General features: G+C 40.1%; 1 protein-coding gene across 26 annotated transcripts in view; it reads left to right on the top strand.

The window, feature by feature from the left end:
• The first annotated feature begins 5,585 nt into the window (after nt 1-5,585).
• The window catches only part of GOLGB1 (golgin B1), a 95,741-nt gene continuing 82,198 nt past the window's right edge, over nt 5,586-19,128 (top strand). For 3 of the 26 annotated variants that reach the window (XM_054481083.2, XM_054481081.2, XM_054481074.2), the window contains exon 1: nt 5,586-5,765. The gene's annotated coding sequence lies outside the window, so the exon portion shown is untranslated. Of the gene's footprint in view, nt 6,499-19,128 lie in introns of all 26 variants that reach the window. The other 23 variants (XM_063662600.1, XM_054481079.2, XM_054481078.2 and 20 more) reach the window with 13 other exon arrangements.

The following is a 19,128-nucleotide window of genomic DNA, read 5'->3' as shown; positions in this document are numbered from 1 at the left end:
GCTTTCAAGTTTTGGGAATTACGAATAAAGCTGCTATAAACATTCGTGTGCAAGTGTTTTTGTGGACATACATTTTCACTGATTTTGATATATCTAGGAGCATGATTGCTGGATGGTATGGTCAATCTATGTTTAGCTTTGTAAGAAACTGCTTAACTGTCTTCCAAAGTGGTTGTATCATTTTACATTCCCATCAGTAATAAATGTGAGTTCCTGTTGTTCTACATGCTTGCCAGCAGTTGATGATGTCCGGGTTTTGGATTTTTGTCATTCAAATAGGTGTGTGGTGGTATCTTATTTTTCCTTTAATTTGCAATTCCCTAGTAACATATGATGTTGACTTCCTTTCCTTTCCTTTCCCCTCCTTCCCTCCCTTCTTCCTTCCTTCCTTTCTTCTCCCTCCTTCCCTCCCTCCCTCCCTCCATCTTCCTTCCTTCCTTCCTTCCTTCCTTCCTTCCTTCCTTCCTTCCTTCCTTCCTTCCTTTCTTTCTTTTTCTCTCTCTCTCAGACAGAGTCTCCCTGGGGCCCCCAGGCTGGAGTGCAGTGGCGCAATCTAGCTCATTGCAATCTCCACCTCCCGGGTTCAAGCGATGCTCCTGACTCAGCCTCCTGAGTAGCTGGGATTACTGGCACGCGCCACCACGCCTGGTTAATTTTTGTATTTTTTTAAGTAGACACGGGGGTTTCATCATGTTGGTCAGGCTGGTCTTAAACTTCTGACCTTGTGATCTGCCTGCCTCGGCCTTCCAAAGTGCTGGGATTACAGGCGTGAGCTATCGTGCCTGGCTGCATTTTTTCGTGTGCTTATTTGCCATCTGTGTATCTTCTTTGGTGAGGTGTCTGTTCAGATCTTTTGCCCACTTGTGAATTTTTTTAATTAAAATTTTTGCATTATAAGAGTTCCTTGTGTATTTTAGGTAACAGTCCTTTATCAAATAGGTATTCTACAAGTATTTTCTCCCAGTCTGTGCCTTGTTTTTTAATCTTCTTAACAGTGCCTTTTACAGAGCAGAAGTTTTTCATTTTAATCAAGTCCAACTCATTGTGTCTCCCCCCTGCCCCGCGCATTGGCTCATGCTTTTGGTGTTGTATCTGAAAAGTCATCACCAAACTCAAAGTCACCTAGAGTCTCAAATTATCCTATAGATGTTTCATAGTTTTACATTTTATATTTACATCTTAAGATCCATTTTGAGTTAATTTTTATAAAAGGTATAATGTGTGTGTCAATTTTTGAATGTGGATTTCCAGTTGTTCTAGCACCATGTATTGAAAAGACTCTTTTCGCCATTGAATTGCCTTTGCTCCATTCTCAAAGATCAGTTGTCTACATTTACGTGGATCTATTTTGGGGCTCTCCATTCTGTTCTATTGGTCTATTTGTCTATTCTTTTGCCAATACCATGCTGTTTTGTTTACTGTAGCTGTGTAGTTAAGTCTTGAAGTTGGGTAATGTCAGTCCTCCAACTTTGTTCTTCTTGAATATTCTGTGGATAATTCTGGGTCTTTTACTTTTTCATATAAAATTCAGAATTAATTTGTTGATATCCACAAAATAATGTGCTAAGATTTTGATTGAGATCTTATTGAATCTACAGATAAAGTTGGGAAGAATTGACATCGCAACAATACTGATGCTTTCTGGGAATATGGAATATTTCTCAATTTATTTAGATTTTAATTTTTTTAATCAGAGGTTTGCTAGTTTCCTTCACATAGAGCCTGTACATATTTTGTTAGATTTATGCCTAAGTATTTATTTCTTCTTTATTTTTTTGAGGCTAATGTAAATGGTATTGTGTTTTTAATTTCAAATTCCAATTGTTCTTTGCTGAGGAAAGCAATTGACCTTTTACCCTGTAGCCTTGTTAAAATTCCTTATTAATTCCAGGAGGTTTTTGTTTATTCTTAGGTATTTTTTACATAAAAAATCATGTCATCTACAAAGACAGTTTTATTTATTACTTTCTAGTATGAATATCTTTTATTTCCCTTTCTTGTCTTACATTAGGCAGGAGGTTTAGTATAATGTCACTTAGGAGTAGTGAGAGGGGACATCCTTACCTTGTTCCTGATCTTAGAGGGAAAGCATCTAGTTTCTCACCATTAAGAATCTGCAATATTTTTCTATCAAGTTGAGTAAATATCCTTCGATTCCTAGTTTTCTGAGGTTTGTTTTTTTTTTTTTTTATCATGAATGGGTGTTGATTTTTTTTCTTCTTCTCCCACCTTCCCTCTTCTTCTTTCCCCACCTTCTTTCCTCAGCTTCTTTTCCCTATCCCCACCTTCCCTCTTCTTCTTCCCCCACCGTCCCTCTTCTTCTTCCCCCACCGTCCCTCTTCTTCTTCCCCCACCATCCCTCTTCTTCTTTCCTTTCCCCACCATCCCTCTTCTTCTTTCCTTTCCCCACCATCCCTTTCTTTCCCCACCTTCCCTCTTCTTCTTTCCCGTCTTTCTTTCCTCACCTTCCTTCTTCTTTTTCCCCCCTCATCTCCCTTCCTCTTTCCCCACCATCCCTCTTCTTCTTTCCCCACCTTCCCTCTTCTTGTGAAAATATTTTTCTTCATTGGTTGATGTGATCATGTGATTGTATATTTTTGCATATAATTGATATATCTCAAAGTTATATTTTTCAAGACAATTTCTTATTTCTCTAATATTTTAAGTTTATTCATATAGAATTATATGTTGGATATTTTATTTATTTAATAAATATTTATTGAGTATATACTATGCTGAAAATACATTAGGTATGGAAGATACATTAATAAATAAGGCTGCATGAAAGTTTTGGAATAAGTTTGCATTTGGTATAGGGGAAGGTAAGATGATGATGAGGAAAGAACTGAAAAAGGGGAGAGGGAATTGGGCAATAGTAAATCACAGAGAATGTGACATTTCTTGTCTTTCAACTTTTCCTCCCTGTACTTTCAATTAGGGAAATGGTCACTCTCTAAAGGACACCTGAATGACTCCACATTTCTGTGATTTCTGCAGTCTCTAACTGCTCTGGAGCTTAGAGTCATATCCAAACCCCTTAGCATAAAATGGCACAATTTTATGACCTACTCTTTGCTTATTCGTTCAGTCATATCACTTATATCAGATTGCCCAAATGGTCCATGCACATGCTGCTCCATCTACCTCCACTATTCTGCACCTTCTTTTTTGCTGGGGCAACCCCTAATTATCTTTTATTATCTTGATCACCCTCTCAGAGCCTAAATTGCTTCCATTAAGTTGCATTCTAAATTATTTCCAGTCCTTCAGTGAACTTAGAAATAATATCAGTTTCGCTCTTTAACTTCTCCACTTCATTTTCTTCCTTCACGCCCCTAGTGTTCATTATAATTCTCACCATACTGTGCTCACCCAATAACAGAAGGTAGAGCCGTAAGAAGACCTACTAGACAGACAAAATTCTAATCTCTTCTCCCATAAGAAAGTTTCATTGTGTTAAAACTGAAACGTAAATTCTAAGGTTGAATGTGGAAATAAGTATGTAGAAAGGTAAATTTTGTATAAGGGAGTACAATAGGACTCTCAGTGATGGTTTCTATTTTCTCTAAGATAGAAGCAAGTTCATCTGCTAGGAGTGTGAGGTGTAGATATGGGGTTGGGACTTAAAGAGAATGTTAAAGGTTTGAATAATTGTGGCAAATAGGAGAGGAAGCTGAAGACAAGAAGGATTTGGGAGTGTGCTGAAGATGGAGTTCAGCTGGAAACTGAATGTGTAGTGGTCAGGACATTGATGTCACTGATGACATTGTCCTGATGTCTCCTGCAGCATTTTGCTCCCCAAAGGTAGGAGTAGAGACCAATGGTTGGACTGATGCAGGTTTAGGACTTTGCTGGGTGAATACAATCAGGGATATAAGAATATGATGTATTCATGAAGTACTGCAGCATTGACATTGAATAACCACTTCAAATTCTGTCTCTGCCTCTCACCATGTGACCTTGTGTGAATTATTTAACCTTCTGAAGTCTTATTGTCTCACATTTAAAATAAGGATAACTATATATACTTTATTAATTTAACAGATATTGAGTGCCCTCCTCTATACTTCTCTAGGACCTGGAGGTAAAGCTGAGATCAAAATTACTACCTTCCTGGAGCTTATAATCTAATGAGAAGAGAGATATGAGATAAATGAAATATATAGTACGTTAGATGGCAAAATGCTTAGGGGAAAAAGAAGCAAATAAGTATAGTGCATGCAGGAAACTGCAATTTTATTTATGTTTGTATTGATACATATTTGTACATATTTATGGGGTGTGGTAGTTTGATATATGCATGCAATGTGTAATGATCAAATCAGGGTGTTTAGGATATCTATCACCTCGAACATTTATCATTTCTTTGTGTTGGGAACATTTCTAATCTTCTAGTTATTTTGAAATATATAACATATTGTTAACTATAGTCACCCTACTGTGTTATCAAACACTTCAACTTATTCCTTCTATCTATGTTTGTACCCATTAACCAGTCTCTTCCCTGCCTCCCCCAACTCCACCTTCCCAGCCTCTGGTACTTATCTCTACTCCATGAGATCAACTTTTTAAGCTCCCACATGAGTGAGACCATGGGATATTTGTCTTTCTGTGCCAGACTTATTTCACTTAGCATAATGACCTCCAGTTCTGTAAGATGGGCAGCCAGGAAAGGCCTTACTGAGCTGATGTTTGAATTGTGAAGTTATGTAATCATTACGATGAGTATACATACAATGGGCCAGCTGAGTGCACAGTAAGATTCAATAAATTCAAACTAACATTACTCTTATTGCCAAGAGAGTGCCTGAAATGACAGGTCATTGGGAGCTGGCTACTTTCCCTCCCTTTCCTTAGGGGTTTAAGGAAAGCATGAGTGATTTCAGTCTTTTGCTGGAGCTCCTCACTGACACTCATTGCAGAGCCTGAGCCCTCAACTCTCAACCTTTGCTTAGGTTCTGGCTTAGGCTCCACTTTGTAAGAGGCACCTTCCTAGTATTCACTACTCTCTCTCTCACAATCATGTCCTTACAGACATTGCTGATCCTCTTTCATACTGACACCGCGTTCTAGTCCGAGTTCCATCACTAAGTCGCTTTTTGACTTTGGGCAAGTTACTTCTATGGTTAATTATTTTTCATCAACAAAATCAAAAGGTGAAACTAGACAAACAACTAAGAGGCTCCAGTATTTTTTGAATCTAAGAGTCCCATATCCCCCACTCCCTTCTCACAGCTCATTCAACAATCCTAATGGCAGCAGGTGCCCGCAGTCTCAAGTCTCTGCGGAGGCCCAAGCCGCAGTCTCGGTCAGTCACAGCCGACAAAGCAGAGGAATTGAAGGAAGCCAGCATAACCACCTCACACTGACAACATCTGACCTTTCCCAGAACGCCCGCCCACTCGGCACTTCCTGTCCCTCCCCAGATCTTGTTCCGGGGCACCTACTAGCGTCTAATCACGCCCCTCATTCACTCTTTAGGGTCCATTGGCTGTTTCTTTGAGGAAGCGGAGCATCTTCTGTCGTTGATTGGTTTCCGTCATTGTTGATAGGTTGGTAACAAACAAGGCGTGCCTGGTCTCCCTGGTAACGTCCTGCCGATAGTTCTGATTGGTCGGTGTCTTAATCCCATCTTCCGTCCCAACTGCTAGTGGCTGAGTCCCTGGTGGGGCGCGGCGGTGGAAGGTGTCGCTATAGGGTTCCCGAGCTGACGTGGCTTGAATTGGGAGGGTGGCAGCTGGAGCCTCAGGCGGCAGCGCTTTTAGGTGAGTGGGGGGGCGCTACCCAACCCTCTGCGAGTCCAATAACGGTCACCCCCGCCAGAGGGGCCGCGGGAGCTGCCCAAGCAGCTACACCGGAGTCCCCTCCTCGCCCCGCCTCTCCCGGATTCAGTCCTGGATCCGGCCCTTCACCCGCCTCCTTCACCTACCAGGCCTCGTTCTAGTAGCCCACAAGCCTCTCGGCCTCTCCGGTGGGCCTTCGGGGTCGCCCTGCGCAGACTTGGACCACTTGCTCACGGTCTGTCCCCTCCCAGGTACGTTTCTCCTCTGGGAGCGACGGGGAACAGCGCCTAGGTCAGTCCTGTCCGCACGGCCTTGTTCCTGGAGCGGCCTGCCTAAGTCGGCCTCGGTACGCAGCCGCTGACGTCAGAAAGAACCTGCCGGGCCCCTGTGCTCAGGCCCTAAACAAACTTGGTGTCCTGAAGGGGAGGCGCGACCAAAAGAAATCAAAGGTCTTTAGGGCGGAGATCACAGAATCATTGGAGATATTAATGCAAACGGAGGCCTGTCCAATAATCCTGCTAATGCTAATGGGTTACTGGAAAGATGAGAAGAGAGGAAAGATCCCAACGATCCCGTCAACACGAAAATCCCAGGAATCAGAGGTGGGCAGGCTGTTAGAGAAAAAGAAACCTCGAAGAGAGTTCCCGAGGAAAAATAACTTGGTTTGATGGTGTGGAGTATGTTTAATCTGCACAACCGGAATGTGAAAGGGAGGGTGAGTCCCTTGAGGAATGAGGAATATATTTGTCTGACTTATTTAAAGAACTCCAGTTGGTCTATGGGGAGCGGACAGTTTGAGAGTGGGACAGGGATATTTACAATCATGGATAAGTACTTTCACTTTTGGAAATAGTTGGAAGCTGTCTGAGCACTTAAAGGACCTTCTTACAGTTCTGTGCAAGATGCAAGCAAGTGGAGGGCTCTTTGCAGAAGGGCCGGAGGCCTTTCCAAAAGCGTGAATTGATAAGATTTAGATGGTCAGAATGGTTATGAAGGGGCAAACTCAGGAAATATCCTATTGGAAAAATGGCAGGATTTGGTTTTGGAATAGATGCAGGAAAATGTTGAAGAGTACTCAAAAGTTGCAGGCATTGTACATTAACTGCTTCATAGCTTTTACTTCTCGTCCCTTGACCACAGAATGACCATTTAATGTTTTTCTTTTCACTGCATTAACATTTTTTACTACCTCAGTAGCTTCCAAACCTTTTTAATTCCACTCCCTATCAGTAAAACATTTTTGAGCATGCATCTCCCCAAATGTTGTATGTTTAATTATTTATAGTGTATGACTACCACTGTAAATATGTTGTGTATAATATGAAATATGCAAAAGTATAAACGTAAAAGAATGAAATTCTTAAAAAGCCTTGTCCACACCTTGGAACCTCCCAACCCAATTTGACAATCACGTAAAGATACTTCCTTGTTTTTCAAGAAGGTCGTTGGCATTTCTGGCATCCAGACTCTGGGATGCAGTCTTTCTTAAACATGATCTTTAGAAGATTTTTTTCAACCTTCTGCTTGAGGTTTATAGGCCCCCTTTCTTTTTCTCCCCTTGATTAATGGATTAATTAAAGGGATGTTGACTTTATCCTTGTTTATAAAATAAATCATTCATTAATTTCTCTAGGTTAATTACTATTAGGAATACCGCTGATCATTACATACCAGTCTGTGGTTAGAAACCATTATGTAAAAGAAGACTAAGCTCTATATTGCTGTATTTTTAAGTAAGCTATTTTAAAATCAGCTATATGCTTTTGATAAAAGGAAATTTAATACAGAAGGATACAATGTAAAAAGAAAAGTCTTTTTCTTCTCTATCTACTGATCTACCCATCTCCATTCCCCACTTCCCAGAAGTAAGCACTGTAAATAATTTCTTGCTTATATTTAAGAAATTTTCTGATCATAATAAAGCACAGGATAATATATACCCCCTTCTGTCTTTCCCACAAGTGGAATCCTAATACACATGCTTTTGCCATTTAATACCGTATATTAGGCACTTTCAATATCCATGGGTATAAAACTACCTCATCCTTTTTATGGCTACACAGCAGTTCTTTGTAAAAATATAAAAATAGTATTTAGCCTGTCCCCATTGATGGACATTTAGATTTTCAGTCATTAGCCATCAAAACACTGCTGTAGTGAACATCCATGTATATATATCCTAGGGCCCTTGTGTGAACCTGTCTGTGGTATAAACAATATGGAATTATTTGGGGCCATACTACTATGAATCATTTTAGTTTACGTACTGCTTAAAAAAAAAAGTACTTACCTAACTATTAACATAGTGCCTTTATCCCCTCATTCTGTTTTCAACCCGAGTGAAGAATATTGGATAATGAGATTATTCAGAAAATAAAATATTTTCTGTGTATCTTCACCCACCAAGAAGGTTTGTCGAACTATGTGACTGGGGAAATTACTTAACATCCCTCTGCCTTAGTTTACTCACCTTAAAACTGGGAATATTGACCGTACTCCCTCTTGCGGTTGTTTTAAGAATAAAGTGAGTTAGGCTGGGCGCAGTGGCTCACGCCTGTAATCCCAGCACTTTGGGAGGCCGAGGCGGGTGGATCACTTGAAGTCAGGAGTTTGAGACCAGCCTGGCCAACATGGTGAAACCCCTGTCTCTACTAAAAATACCAAAAATTAGCCAGTCGTGGCAGCAGGTACCAGTAATCCCAGTTACTCGGGAGGCTCAGGCAGGAGAATCGCTTGAACCCAGGAGGCAGAGATTGCAGTGAGATCGCACCGCTGCACTCCAGCCTGGGCAACAATAGTGAAACTCCGTCTCAAAATAAATAAAATAAATAAATAAATAAAGTGAGTTAAATAAGGAAAAGTAAGTTATGTATAAAGATATTGGAGCAGTGCTTGGCAGGTCATGCTGTGTGTGTATGTTATAGCTACCACTTACTTTTAAATTCATTTAATTAAAATAGTGGCTTCTGCATCATGAAAAATAGTTGTTCATTTTCTAATTGTAAAATTATGTCATAATATCGAATATGTTATTTCCAGCTATACAGCACTACCTATTAGTCCCTCAACTTGGTTGAAAATCACTTCGAGATTTAAGGAATTAAGGACAGCTACTGAGGCTTAACTAAATAAGCATGAAATAAGTTTGAGGAGTCACCTCAACTGAAACCTAACCACCTTCTCTGTGTTTCTGTGGGAAAATGTGATTTAAATTCCAAAGTAGATGGCATATATGCATATATACACAGGCATGCTCTCACTGTCTTCAGTTATTTTGCTTATTTTCCTGTGCATATTGTTCTGTTTTTGGTGGCTAGGGACATGCTTTATAATTCTTTTTATATTTTTATAGTTCCTCGCATAATGCTCAACACCAGGTGGTTGTTATAAGAATAATCGTTGATAACAGTGAAGACTTGGAGAAAATAAAACTTACCTAATTCTAAGTGCCACTTCAACACATAAGTGTTAAGGTCCTATGGCAGGGTTTGTGAAAGCTGTGACCAGCATAGACTTTGAGGAATTGTTTTATTTGCCTTAGTGTTTTATGGAATCCCTGGCCTTGGCATGAAGCTCTGTGTTTTATTCTTTTCCTTAGTTGCTATTCATTATTTTGGTGCTTTATAAAATAACAGCAAGAACATTGTCCAACAGTCATACATATTCCTTACATGAATTTATGGCTATGAATATGAATATTTCCCCTTTATTAATTTTTACATATACGTATACATATACATACACGTATACATATGTATATACATACATAAATTTATGACTATGAATATGAATATTTTCCCCTTTATTAATTTTTATCTATACATTTGCCCATTTCTGTCCTCAGTGAGCCTAATAGAGGGGAGTACCCATCTTTCTTCATTTAGCTTAAGCATGGCTACTTACTGGCTTTCTTGCCCTGTGGTTCCCAGCCTTTGAGCTACCAGAAGCCTACAACTGTGGCTGAGATGCCCTTCCATTTACATTTCCAGATTATTCCTTTAATGTCAACAGCTATAGAGTACGGGGCATTAGAATGGTCCTTGTCAGTCTTCATTTTAAGATGAGGAAACTGACGCACTAAGGTGACTTACCCACTATGATGGAGCTTCTTATTGAGCCAGGGTGGAAAACTCAGTTCCTTGGCTCCCAGTTTGGTGCTCTTCCCACTATGTCACCTGCTTTCCTGTGGATCTCTGAGATTGTTGAATCAATCTATGAGAGACTCCTTTGGTCCTGCCTGAACTGGTACAACTCTAGCACTCTCTCAGATTTTTATCTCATTTAAATATTAGTCTTTCCTTTCTTAAAATGTACATATTTTTAAATGGTTATGTGAGAAAAGTAATCTATTTTTCCTTTAAATAGCTTTTTGTTTTATTCTATCAATCTTTTTATTTTTTATTTATTTATTTATTTTATTTATTTATTTTTATTTTATTTTATTATTATTATACTTTAAGTTTCAGGGTACATGTGCACAATGTGCAAGTTAGTTACGTATGTATACATGTGCCATGCTGGTTTGCTGCACCCATTAACTCGTCATTTAGCATTAGGTATATCTCCTAAAGCTATCCCTCCCCCCTCCCCCCACCCCACAACAGTCCCCAGAGTGTGATGTTCCCCTTCCTGTGTCCATGTGTTCTCATTGTTCAATTCCCATCTATGAGTGAGAATATGCGGTGTTTGGTTTTTTGTTCTTGCGATAGTTTACTGAGAATGATGATTTCCAATTTCATCCATGTCCCTACAAAGGACATGAACTCATCAATTTTTATGGCTGCATAGTATTCCATGGTGTATATGTGCCACATTTTCTTAATCCAGTCTATCACTGTTGGACATTTGGGTTGGTTCCAAGTCTTTGCTATTGTGATTAGTGCTGCAATAAACATACGTGTGCATGTGTCTTTATAGCAGCATGATTTATAGTCCTTTGGGTATATACCCAGTAATGGGATGGCTGGGTCAAATGGTATTTCTAGTTCTAGATCCCTGAGGAGTCGCCACACTGACTTCCACAAGTGTTGAACTAGTTTACAGTCCCACCAACAGTGTAAGTGTTCCTATTTCTCCACATCCTCTCCAGCACCTGTTGTTTCCTGACTTTTTAATGATTGCCATTCTAACTGGTGTGAGATGGTATCTCATTGTGGTTTTGATTTGCATTTCTCTGATGGCCAGTGATGGTGAGCATTTTTTCATGTGTTTTTTGGCTGCATAAATGTCTTCTTTTGAGAAGTGTCTGTTCATGTCCTTCACCCACTTCTTGATGGGGTTGTTTGTTTTTTTCTTGTAAATTTGTTGGAGTTCATTGTAGATTCTGGATATTAGCCCTTTGTCAGTTGAGTAGGTTGTGAAAATTTTCTCCCATTTTGTAGGTTGCCTGTTCACTCTGATGGTAGTTTCCTTTGCTGTGCAGAAGCTCTTGAGTTTAATTAGATCCCATTTGTCAATTTTGGCTTTGTTGCCATTGCTTTTGGTGTTCTAGACATGAAGTCCTTGCCCATGCCTATGTCCTGAATGGTAATGCCTAGGTTTTCTTCTAGGGTTTTTATGGTTTTAGGTCTAATGTTTAAGTCTTTAATCCATCTTGAATTGATTTTTGTATAAGGTGTAAGGAAGGGATCCAGTTTCAGCTTTCTACATATGGCTAGCCAGTTTTCCCAGCACCATTTATTAAATAGGGAATCCTTTCCCAATTGCTTGTTTTTGTCAGGTTTGTCAAAGATCAGATAGTTGTAGGTATGCGGCATTATTTCTGAGGGCTCTGTTCTGTTCCATTGATCTGTATCTCTGTTTTGGTACCAGTACCATGCTGTTTTGGTTACTGTAGCCTTGTAGTATAGTTTGAAGTCAGGTAGCGTGATGCCTCCAGCTTTGTTCTTTTGGCTTAGGATTGACTTGGCAATGCGGGCTCTTTTTTGGTTCCATATAAACTTGAAAGTAGTTTTTTCCAATTCTGTGAAGAAAGTCATTGGTAGCTTGATGGGGATGGCATTGAATCGGTAAATTACCTTGGGCAGTATGGCCATTTTCACGATATTGATTCTTCCTACCCATGAGCATGGAATGTTCTTCCATTTGTTTGTATCCTCTTTTATTTCATTGAGCAGTGGTTTGTAGTTCTCCTTGAAGAGGTCCTTCATGTCCCTTGTAAGTTGGATTCCTAGGTATTTTATTCTCTTTGAAACAATTGTGAATGGGAGTTCACTCATGATTTGGCTCTCTGTTTGTCTGTTATTGGTGTATAAGAATGCTTGTGATTTTTGTACGTTGATTTTGTATCCTGAGACTTTGCTGAAGTTGCTTATCAGCTTAAGGAGATTTTGGGCTGAGACAATGGGGTTTTCTAGATATACAATCATGTCATCTGCAAACAGGGACAATTTGACTTCCTCTTTTCCTAATTGAATACTCTTTATTTCCTTCTCCTGCCTAATTGCCCTGGCCAGAACTTCCAACACTATGTTGAATAGGAGTGGTGAGAGAGGGCATCCCTGTCTTGTGCCAGTTTTCAAAGGGAATGCTTCTAGTTTTTGCCCATTCAGTATCATATTGGCTGTGGGTTTGTCATAGATAGCTCTTATTACTTTGAGATACATCCCATCAATACCTAATTTATTGAGAGTTTTTAGCATGAAGGGTTATTGAATTTTGTCAAAGGCCTTTTCGACATCTATTGAGATAATCATGTGGTTTTTGTCTTTTGTTCTGTTTATATGCTGGATTACCTTTATTGATTTGCGTATGTTGAACCAGCCTTGCATCCCAGGGATGAAGCCCGCTTGATCTTGCTGGATAAGCTTTTTGATGTTCTGCTGGATTCAGTTTGCCAGTATTTTGTTAAGGATTTTTGCATCAATGTTCATCAAGGATATTGGTCTCAAATTTTCTTTTTTGGTTGTGTCTCTGCCCGGCTTTGGTATCAGGATGATGCTGGCCTCATAAAATGAGTTAGGGAGGATTCCCTCTTTTTCTGTTGATTGGAATAGTTTCAGAAGGAATGGTACCAGTTCCTCCTTGTACCTCTGGTAGAATTTGGCTGTGAATCCATCTGGTCCTGGACTCTTTTTGGTTGGTAAGCTATTGCTTATTGCCACAATTTCAGAGCCTGTTATTGGTCCATTCAGAGATTCAACTTCTTCCTGGTTTAGTCTTGGGAGGGTATATGTGTCGAGGAATTTATCCATTTCTTCTAGATTTTCTAGTTTATTTTCATAGAGGTGTTTGTAGTATTCTCTGATGGTAGTTTGTATTTCTGTGGGATCAGTGGTGATATCTCCTTTATCATTTTTTATTGCGTCTATTTGATTCTTCTCTCTTTTCTTCTTTATTATTCTTGCTAGCGGTCTATCAATTTTGTTGATCCTTTCAAAAAACCTGCTCCTGGATTCATTAATTTTGTGAAGGGTTTTTTTGTGTCTATTTCCTTCAGTTCTGCTCTAATTTTAGTTATTTCTTGCTTCCCTCTAGCTTTGAATGTGTTTGCTCTTGCTTTTCTAGTTCTTTTAATTGTGATGTTAGGGTGTCAATTTTGGATCTTTCCTGCTTTCTCTTGTGGGCATTTAGTGCTATAAATTTCCCTCTACATACTGCTTTGAATGTGTCCCAGAGATTCTGGTATGTTGTGTCTTTGTTCTCATTGGTTTCAAAGAACATCTTTATTTCTGCCTTCATTTCATTATGTACCCAGTAGTCATTCAGGAGCAGGTTGTTCAGTTTCCATGTAGTTGAGTGGTTTTGAGTGAGTTTCTTAATCCTGAGTTCTAGTTTGACTGCACTGTGGTCTGAGATACAGTTTGTTATAATTTCTGATCTTTTACATTTGCTGAGGAGAGCTTTACTTCCAAGTATGTGGTCAATTTTGGAATAGGTGTGGTGTGGTGCTGAAAAAAATGTATATTCTGTTGATTTGTGGTGGAGAGTTCTGTAGATGTCTATTAGGTCTGCTTGGTGCAGAGCTGAGTTCAATTCCTGGGTATCCTTGTTAACTTTCTGTCTCGTTGATCTGTCTAATGTTGACAGTGGGGTGTTAAAGTCTCCCATTATTATTGTGTGGGAGTCTAAGTCTCTTTGTAGGTCACTCAGGACTTGCTTTATGAATCTGGGTGCTCCTGTATTGGGTGCATATATATTTAGGATAGTTAGCTCTTCTTGTTGAATTGATCCCTTTACCATTATGTAATGGCCTTCTTTGTCTCTCTTGATCTTTGTTGGTTTAAAGTCTGTTTTGTCAGAGAATAGTATTCCAACCCCTGCCTTTTTTTGTTTTCTATTTGCTTGGTAGATCTTCCTCCATCCTTTTATTTTGAGCCTATGCGTGTCTCTGCACGTGAGATGGGTTTCCTGAATACAGCACACTGATGGGTCTTGACTCTTTATCCAGTTTGCCAGTCTGTGTCTTTTAATTGGAGCATTTAGTCCATTTACATTTAAAGTTAATATTGTTATGTGTGAATTTGATCCTGTCGTTATGATGTTAGCTGGTTATTTTGCTCGTTAGTTGATGCAGTTTCTTCCTAGCATCGATGCTCTTTACAATTTGGCATGATTTTGTAGTGGCTGGTACCGGTTATTCCTTTCCATGTTTAGTGCTTCCTTCAGGGCTCTTTTAGGGCAGGCCTGGTGGTGAGAAAATCTCTCAGCATTTGCTTGTCTGTAAAGTATTTTATTTCTGCTTCACTTATGAAGCTTAGTTTGGCTGGATATGAAATTCTGGGTTGAAAATTCTTTTCTTTAAGAATGTTGAATATTGGCCCCCACTCTCTTCTGGCTTGTAGAGTTTCTGCCAAGAGATTCGCTGTTTGTCTGATGGACTTCCCTTTGTGGGTAACCCGACCTTTCTCTCTGGCTGCCCTTAACGTTTTTTCTTTCATTTCAATTTTGGTGAATGTGACAATTATGTGTCTTGGAGTTGCCCTTCTCGAGGAGTATCTTTGTGGCGTTCTCTGTATTTCCTGAATCTGAATGTTGGCCTGCCTTGCTAGATTGGGGAAGTTCTCCTGGATAATATCCTGCAGAGTGTTTTCCAACTTAGTTCCATTCTCCCCGTCACTTTCAGGTACACCAATCAGACATAGATTTGGTCTTTTCACATAGTCCCATATTTCTTGGAGGCTTTGTTCGTTTCTTTTTATTCTTTTTTCTCTAAACTTCCTTTCTCACTTCATTTCATTCATTTCATCTTCCGTCACTGATACCCTTTCTTCCAGTTGATTGCATCGGCTCCTGAGGCTTCTGCATTCTTCGCGTAGTTCTCGATCCTTGGCTTTCAGCTCCATCAGCTCTTTTAAGCACTTCTCTGTATTGGTTATTCTAGTTATACGTTCGTCTAAATTTTTTTCAAAGTTTTCAACTTCTTTGCCTTTGATTTGAATTTCCTCCTGTAGCTCGGAGTAGTTTGATTGTCTGAAGCCTTCTTCTCTCAACTCATCAAAGTCATTCTCCGTCCAGCTTTGTTCCGTTGTTGGTGAGGAGCTGCGTTCCTTTGGAGGAGGAGAGGCGCTCTGCTTTTTAGAGTTTCCAGTTTTTCTGCTCTGTTTTTTCCCCATCTTTGTGGTTTTATCTACTTTTGGTCTTTGATGATGGTGATGTACAGATGGGTTTTTGGTGTGGATGTCCTTTCTGTTTGTTAGTTTTCCTTCTAACAGACAGGACCCTCAGCTGCAGGTCTGTTGGAGTTTGCTAGAGGTCCACTCCAGACCCTGTTTGCCTGGGTATCAGCAGCGGTGGCTGCAGAACAGCGGATTTTTGTGATCCGCGAATGCTGCTGTCTGATCATTCCTCTGGAAGTTTTGTCTCAGAGGAGTACCCGGCCGTGTGAGGTGTCAGTCTGCCCCTACTGGCGGGTGCCTCCCAGTTAGGCTGCTCGGGGGTCAGGGGTCAGGGACCCACTTGAGGAGGCAGTCTGCCCGTTCTCAGATCTCCAGCTGCTTGCTGGGAGAACCACTGCTGTCTTCAAAGCTGTCAGACAGGGCCATTTAAGTCTGCAGAGGTTACTGCTGTCTTTTTGTTTGTCTGTGCCCTGCCCCCAGAGGTGGAGCCTACAGAGGCAGGCAGGCCTCCTTGAGCTGCTCCAGCTTCGCGGCTGCTTTGTTTACCTAAGCAAGCCTGGGCAATGGCGGGCACCCCTCCTCCAGCCTCGCTGCCACCTTGCAGTTTGATCTCAGACTGCTGTGCTAGCAATTAGCCAGACTCCGTGGGCGTAGGATCCTCCGAGCCAGGTGCGGGATATAATCTCCTGGTGCGCCGGTTTTTAAGTCCGTCGGAAAAGCACAGTATTGAGGTGGGAGTGACCCGATTTTCCAGGTGCCATCTGTCACCCCTTTATTTGACTAGGAAAGGGAACTCCCTGACCCCTTGCTGCGTTCCTTTGGACGCATTCCTTTGCTCACATTCCCAAGTGAGGCAATGCCTTGCCCTGCTTCCGCTTGCGCACAGTGCACTCACTGCACCCACTGTCCTGGGCCCACTGTCTGGCACTCCCTAGTGAGATGAACCTGGTACCTCAGATGGAAATGCAGAAATCACCCGTCTTCTGCGTCGCTCACACTGGGAGCTATAGACCGGAGCTGTTCCTATTCGGCCATCTTGGCTCCACCCCCCAGTATTTTTAATTTTATTCTTTTTTTTTTTTTTTTTTTTCAGACAAGGTCTTGTTCTGTTGCCCAGGCTGGAGTGCAGTGGTGTGATCATAGCTGACTGCACTCTCAAACTCCTGGGCTCAAGTGATCCTCCTGCCTCAGCCTCCCAAATATCTGGGACTGCAGGCATATGCTAGGGTGCCCAGCTAATTAATTTTTTTTTTTTTTTGTAGAGACAGAGTCTCACTATGTTGCTCAGGCTGGTCTTGAACTCTTGAGCTCAAGCCATCCTCCCACTTAAGCCTTCTAAAGTGCTGGGATTACAGGCGTGAGCCACCTTGCCTGGCTGCTATTGTATTATATATTTAACCAAGGGACCTTGAAGTGTCTTAATTTCTGAGTGTCAGTTTTCCCTCTATAAAATGGGGATGATGATAATACTTATCTTGCAGATTTTGTTAAGATTAAAGAGTATATAATGTGGTACACTCACTTTGCATTTAAATGAAATGTTTCTCAATAATTGTTGCTATTAATATTATCATTATTATCCTGTGTTCATGTGTATGTGTTCCTCGTTTGCTATGATATTGAGTGATATTCAGTAGGATGCTGGTGGGCACACTCCTTTCTAGGGAGGGTCAATCAGAAACTCATGTGGTAGTTGTATGGGTTTCCATAATGGATTTCATAATAATTAATGATATTTGAATTACTAGAATAAATCCACTTGGTGATAATAGTTTTCAGTATCTAGTCAGATTTAGTTTGCTAATATTTTATTTAAAATTCTAATTAAAATTTATTTAGAATGTTGGCATCAGTATTCATAGGGAGATGGTTTGTAATTTTTCATTTTCTTTTTCTATGTTTTGGAGCAATATAAACAGCAACTTCTGTAGCACTTAGATTATCTCATTTTTGACAATTTGGTAAAATTTTCTAATAGCAACTATTTCTAGTGTTTTAGCATTGGTGACTTATTTTATAATTTTTCCATGGAAATTTATGTATTTATAATTACTATTCCTAGAGGTATTAATTTTGATTAACTGTATTTTTTTATTATACTTTAAGTTCTAGGGTACATGTGCACAACGTGCAGGTTTGTTACATAGGTATATATGTGCCATTTTGGTTTCCTGCACCCATCAACTCGTCATTTACATTAGGTATTTCTCCTAATGCTATCCCTTCCCCAGCCCCCAACCCCCAACAGGTCCCGGTGTGTTATGTTCCCTGCCCTGTGTCCAAGTGTTCTCATTGTTCAATTCCCACCTATGAGTGAGAACGTGGTGTTTGATTTCTGTCCTTGTGATAGTTTGCCGAGAATGATGGCTTCCAGCTTCATCCACGTCCCTGCCAAGGACATTAACTCATCCTTTTTTATGGCTGCATAGTATTCCTTGGTGTATATGTGCCACATTTTCTTAATCCAATCTATCATTGATGGACATTTGGATTGGTTCCAAGTCTTTGCTATTGTGAATAGTGCCGCAATAAACATACATATGCATGTGTCTTTATAGTAGCATGATTTATAATCCTTTGGGTATATAACCAGTAATGGGATCGCTGAGTCAAGTGGTATTTCTAGTTCTGATCCTTGAGGAATTGCCACACTGTCTTCCAAAATGGTTGAACTAATTTACACTACCACCAATAGTGTAAAAGCGTTCCTATTTTTCCACAACCTCTCCAGCACCTGTTGTTTCCTGACTTTTTAATGATGGCCATTCTAACTGGCGTGAGATGGTATCTCATTGTAGTTTTGATTTGCATTTCTCTGATGATCAGTGATGGTGAGCATTTTTCCATGTGTCTGTTGGCTGCATAAATGTCTTCTTTTGAGAAGTGTCTGTTCATATCCTTTGCCCACTTTTTGATGGTGTTATTTTTTTTTCTTGTAAATTTGTTTAAGTTCTTTGTAGATTCTGGATATTAGCCCTTTGTCAGATGAGTAGATTGCAAAAATTTTCTCCCATTCTGTAGGTTGCCTGTTCACTCTGATGGTAGTTTCTTTTGCTGTGCAGAAGCTCTTTAGTTTAATTAGATCCCATTTGTCTATTTTGGCTTTTTTTGCCATTGCTTTTGGTGTTTTAGTCATGAAGTCTTTGCCCATGCCTATGTCCTGAATGGTATTGCCTAGGTTTTCTTCTAGGGTTTTTTATGGTTTTAGGTCTAACATTTAAGTCTTTAATCCATCTTGAATTAATTTTTGTATAAGGTACAAGGAAGGGATCCAGTTTCAGCTTTCTCCATATGGCTAGCCAGTTTTCCCAGCACCATTTATTAAATAGGGAGTCCTTTCCCCATTCCTTGTTTTTGTCAGGTTTGTCAAAGATTAGATGGTTGTAGATGTGTGGTGTTATTTCTGAGGCCTCTGTCCTGTTCCATTGGTCTATGTATGTGTTTTGGTACCAGTACCATGCTGTTTTGGTTACTGTTGCCTTGTAGTATAGTTTGAAGTCAGGTAGCATGATGCCTCCAGCTTTGTTCTTTTTGCTTAGGATTGTCTTGGCTATGCGGGCTCTTTTTTGGTTCTATATGAACTTTAAAGTAGTTTTTTCCAATTTTGTGAAGAAAGTCATTGGTAGCTTGATGGGGATGGCATTGAATCTATAAATTATCTTGGACAGTATGGCCCAGTGTGCTGTAATTCTTATTCATACATATTCAAATTATCCTTTTAGCCAATGGGAACCTGTGTCCATTGAAAGCTTCCTATCTTGTATGACAAGATGTTTCAGGATCATTTT

This window comes from Pongo pygmaeus, chromosome 2 (genome assembly GCF_028885625.2).
Source record: "Pongo pygmaeus isolate AG05252 chromosome 2, NHGRI_mPonPyg2-v2.0_pri, whole genome shotgun sequence".
Taxonomy (NCBI): domain Eukaryota; kingdom Metazoa; phylum Chordata; class Mammalia; order Primates; family Hominidae; genus Pongo; species Pongo pygmaeus.
Note: the sequence above shows the minus strand (reverse complement) of the source record. Positions and strands in the feature narration are given on the sequence as shown.